Below are 6,000 nucleotides of genomic sequence, written 5' to 3' on the forward strand. Positions count from 1 at the left end.
CAAGTGGATGTATCAGATGTTATTGTGTCAATAAGCCATTGCATTGGGTTCGATTCCGGTGGCAATTTGTTTGGTAAATAAGAAACTTCTAGAAGTAAAGAATGCTGTTGTTCGAAAGTCGATACTTTTTCAAATTCCGGCCATAACTGTTAAAAAATAATAAATTTATTTATAAAAAAGTGTCTTGACAGACAGACAGACGGACAACAAAGTGATCCTATAAGGGTTCCATTTTTTTTCCTTTCGACGAACGGAACCCTAAAAAGGTGCAAAATAAAAACTTTGTAAAAATAGGACATACTAGTTGTCGTCCGCGACTCCGTCCGAGCAAATAAAAAAAAATAGTTGTCTATGTGTTCTTCCACACTATGTTCTACATCTATGAGAAATTAAAGAGTGAATAGGCACTTACTAAGCTAGCGCGTACCATCTTTCGACCAAATCTCCACTTCACCAGGTGGGATCGTGGTCAAGCGCTAGCTTATAAAACGTAAAAAAAAATTACAGCGAGTTCTATACAACCGTTCTGAAGATGCCTTCTAACATACATCCATCCATACATTCGTATTTACAATATTAGTAAGATTTCAACTCTCTTACCTGATTAACTAAATCCAATACATCATAATCTTTTAACTTTGAATACTTTACAAAAACCTTAATCACATCTTTCTGGTGAAGTATTTCCTTCATCAAACAATAAGGTTTCATCACCAGATGATCAAATACCACCGGCATAAAGTCTTCACAAAAACCTTCCATCATCACGACACTTTCAACTTCAGTGGTAGACAGAAACCTTAACATCACATGAAGTAAATCCGAGAAATATGGAATATATCGCTTTTTTATACCATTTTTATAATTTTCTATTACAAAGGGCAACCATTTTTTTATTTCTTTAATTATATCTTCATTTTTAATATTTTCATCGAAAATATCTATAAATGTTTTTATAGATTTAACCATATTTATGACATCATTTTCGTATATATCATTTTCTAGATTAAATCCAATTTTTTCTATCTTCCATTCATTACACCGCAATTCAAAACTTATAAGAAAATCTTCTGGATAACATGCCAATAGTTTTTCATATATTTTCAAACATGGGAACAAATTCTGTGATTGTTCAATTATTTCTTCGGGTTTTAATTTTAATATAATATTTGAAATTACTTTCACTGTGTTCTGAAAAACAAGAAAATGATAAACATCAACTTGGAAAAGCGAGAAACTCGGGTTATAGAGAAAACTCTGTAAGCGAGAAACTCTGGTTAGAGAGTAGACTCTAAAAACGAGAAACTCGGGTTAGAGATAAACCTATATAAGCGAGAAACTCGGTTTAGAGAGAAAACTCTATAAGCGAGAAACTCTGGTTAGAGAGTAGACTCTAAAAGCGAGAAACTCGGGTTAGAGATAAACCTATATAAGCGAGAAACTCGGTTTAGAGAGAAAACTCTATAAGCGAGAAACTCTGGTTAAAGAGTAGACTCTAAAAGCGAGAAACTCGGGTTAGAGATAAACCTATATAAGCGAGAAACTCGGTTTAGAGAGAAAACTCTATAAGCGAGAAACTCTGGTTAGAGAGTAGACTCTAAAAGCGAGAAACTCTGGTTAAAGAGAAAACTCTATAAGCGAGAAACTCGGTTTAGAGAGAAAATTCTATAAGCGAGAAACTCGGGTTAGAGATAAACATCTATAAGCGAGAAACTCGGGTTAGAGAGTAAACACTAAAAGCGAGAAACACGGGTTAGAGAGAAAACTCTATAAGCGAGAAACTCGGGGTAAAGAGAAAACTCTAAAAGCGAGAAACTCGGATTAAAGAGAAAACTCTATAAGCGAGAAACTTGAAGAGAACGTAGTTTTTATAAGAAAAATCTCATAATAACCATAAGTAAATAAACAAACATACCTCGAGATGTAATTTCACTAGAATTTCAGCATATTGAGTGAAAAAATTCAAAATACCCTCCAAATATAATAAATCCAAATCATCTTCAACCATAAACAATTGTTCACAAACAAAATTACCTTCCAATAATCTATGGCACGTATTCTCATCAAAATCAAACATTTCTTTAGCAATTGATAGAATTAGAAAAAGACGGGAATTATCGCCATTTTGTTTCACAATTATAAAATTTTGAATCACTTTAAACCAATCTTTCTCCATTCCGCATATCTGTTTTATAAAATCTAATGTCAGTTTAATTTTATCCTTTATCACGTGTACATCCGCCATTTTGTTTACGTGGCGGCCATCTTGTTTTACTAGAATACCGTTAAGAAGTTCCGATTCAATATTATTTAAGACATTTCTAAACAATTCTATTTTGTCTATAAACAAATCGGTTGCTATTTTATAGATTTTATTAGCTTTATTTATATTAATTTTAAATATTTCTAATATTATCGTTGGAAGATATTTTTTCGCCAATATATTATCGTCTTTCATTATATCTACTATCATTTCTGATACATCCAAAAATGCCGGCTTATTTACAGCTGTAAAAATAAATTTAAGTTTATATACATATATGATTTTATACACATATTTAGGGAACAGAAGCCAGGCGGTGTGGACAGACGACCACACAGAAGACAGGCGTCAAGTGGAAGCTATTCCAAGTACAGTCTGATGAGTGTGCGTCCCGGAGGCCTAATTTAGTCCTCTTTCATTTCCCACCCTTTTTCTTATAAGGAAAGGATGGGAAGTGGAAGTGAACTTTCCGGATGAGAGGATGCATGGAAATGTTTTCTTTCTGTGCATCCTCTCCTCCGTCGATTAAAGGTAGGCAACGCATATGCAATTGTGTATGTCTATGGGCAACAGTCACTTCGCTATTTCAGCGTCTTCAGTTGACCGCTCGCTCGTTTGCCACCTTATGATATAAAAAAAAAGTATGATTGTCTGATGATGGTTGTATGATGATGATAGCTTGTGCTGATGGCTATATGGTGGTGATACAGTATGATGATGACTGTATGGTGACGTTAACTTATGATGATGGGTGTATGATGATAATGATAGCTTATAATGATTGTACGATGATGATAACTCAATATGTTGGATGTGATGATCATAGCTTACAGTTATGGGTGTGATGATGATTTTATGGTGATGTATGTATACTTACAGCACAACGTAGAGTCGTATAACATAGTATGTGTCAACTTCTCATGCTGGGAGATCTGCCTCAGTAAATTGCACGCTGCGGTTCGGATTTCACTGCTTTCCGTGTCCACAAACTGTTATAAGAGTAGAGTTACACTACTGTAATATTTATAATACATATTTTTATATCAAATATTTGTATTACAAAGTTCACTAAGTATTTATAACCGACTGACTCAGGGCAGTACTTTGACGAGTATGTATATGACGGCATTGAGGCTAAAGGAGTGAACAGATTCGGATTTGTGAGGTGTCATTCGTTTCGTGTTCTTCCTCTGAGTGTCATAGACACAAAATATATACTTCGAATGTAAGAAATACTAAATTAGTAGTAAACGAGATCGAATCTATATAGGATAAAATGGTAATGGGATGATCACATCTGTCATGAAGGGAAGCCTTAGAATGGCCATGGAAGGGGATCAAGAGCGTTGGACGTCATCCAACCAGGTGGGCTGAGGACATAGTTCGCACAGCGAGAAGTTGGACCGAGGAATCTGGAAGGCATTGGGAAAGGCAGTTGATGATGATGCTGATAATAATGATGATGATGATGATGATAATGATGACGATGATAATGATAATGTTGACGACGAGGATGATAATAATGACGACGATGATGATAATTATGACGACGATAATGATGATAATGACAATTATGATAATTATGATGATAATGATGATGACGATGATGTGTTGGCTAAATTATTTAATCCAGTGAGGTGTCATTGGTTTCGTACTGTACTCCTTAGTGTCATAAGTCCAGTTACTTTGATTTTCATACAGTTTAATAGTGTTACTAACCTGTAAAAGTATATCAAGCGAAGTGTCACCACACATGGTGATGATGCGCGTGCGCAGTTGTGGTCGCGCACGCAGCAACGCGCACGCACTACGACATAGTGCTCTGCGTGCGTTCTCGTTAGGTACACGTTCCCATACTAAAATGTACATGTAAATAATCTTACTAATATTATAAATGCGAATGTTTAGATGTATGTAGGAAGGTATCTTCAGAACTGCTGAATAGATGGCGATATTTGTCATAGATGTAGAACATAGTCTGGAAGAACACATAAGACTACTAATTAGGTGTTTTTGAATTAGGTTCATTTGAAATTAGTATAAAGACTGTTTTCTTTAATGTAGGACCTCTCAATTTTTTTCAATATTTATAAGTTTAAACTGATTTTTACATACTAGAGGTGTTGTATATGAAAATAAAAATTTTAAAAACATTTTTGAACACTTACAATTAGCGTAAAGTAATTCGTGTAAAATTTGCAACATCTTCGTATCTTCATATTTTAACGCCAAACTATGCATTTGTTGTAAATTTAACTGGAAATTTTAAAAAATATATATAATTAGTAGCAAAATAATAGGCAAACGAGCGAGCGGTCACCTGAAATCGCTGAAATATCGAAGTGTCCGTTGCCCATAGACATACGCAATTGCATATGCGTTGCCTACCTTTAATCCACGGAGGAGAGGATGCACAGAAAGAAAATATTTTCCCTTCCCATGCATCTCATTCGGAAAGTCCACTTCCACTTCCCATCGTTTCCTTATAAGAAAAAGGGTGGGAAGGTAAAGAGGACTAAATTAGGTCTCCGGGACGCACACTCATCAGACTGCAGTTGGAATAGCTTCCACTGGACGCCTGTCTACTGTGTGCTCGTGGTATTTCACCGGGCGAGCAGGGACAATTCCTACGATGTTAAAGCTCGCTCTACCACTGTTATGTTATTTAATATTAGAACAATTATAAATATTGTACTAAGATTCAAACGAAAGCTGAAACTTATTCTTCATAATTACTGACATTATATTCAATGGTATAGTAAATACAAGATGACCACCGTCACATGGGTAACAAAAGATTTGACTAAACCAGTGGTTCCCAAAGTTATTTTGTCTACTGCCCACTTTGAGAATAAATATTTTTTAGCGCCCCCCATATTTTCATATATTTAAAAACCACTATAACTTCAAATTCAATTAATTATTATGACCTATATATGTATATTAACGGAGAATTGTAAACGTAACTTTTACTATAACCGGCAACTTGAGACCTGCAGCGCACACAAGGGGGCTATCGGACACTTTGGGAAAGACAGGACAAGTAGAACATTATAAAATTCGCTTAAAATAGGCATTGACTTAGTAAATCATGTTTTTAATTATATATTTAAGAAATTTTTAACAAAAATACTGAATAAACGTACATAATGGCCGCCATGTTTAAAATTTGACGTTTCTATGTATATATATATAATCAGTTTTATATAACTACTTATTTACCTTTATAATAATTCCCTCGTTGATGATAGGAACTGCTAAATTCATATATTTCTCCAAATGCATACTTTCCACTAAATATTCATCTTTATATGTATTTTTACTATATTTACCTGGAAAAGGTTTTTTTTATATATATTAGAAAATAAATCAAGATTTTTAATTATTTCAGACTAATTAATTTCGTGAAATTACGATCGAAAAGGAATTATTGAAAATTTTGACAGAAGAGCAGGCAAGGGAAGGGGAAATATCCCCTCCCCTGTCACTTCGCTATTTTTGCGAATTCAGTCGGTTACTTACTTTATGGTTTTGCGCCCTTTTTCAATTTAAAAATTGCAAATTTGTTAATCAAGCAAATATCATATTGTATAAGAATATTCGTCTATAAAAAGTACAAAAATCTTTTTTTTTTGTATCTTATCGTATCATAGACAAATAATTACTTTAAGATTCTTCAATATTAAGTAATATATTTCCATTGTAAAAATTGTAGTTAGTTTACAAGCTGACTATGA

Source organism: Papilio xuthus, unplaced genomic scaffold, assembly GCF_000836235.2.
Source record: "Papilio xuthus unplaced genomic scaffold, Pxut_1.1 DF829660.1, whole genome shotgun sequence".
Lineage (NCBI taxonomy): Eukaryota > Metazoa > Arthropoda > Insecta > Lepidoptera > Papilionidae > Papilio > Papilio xuthus.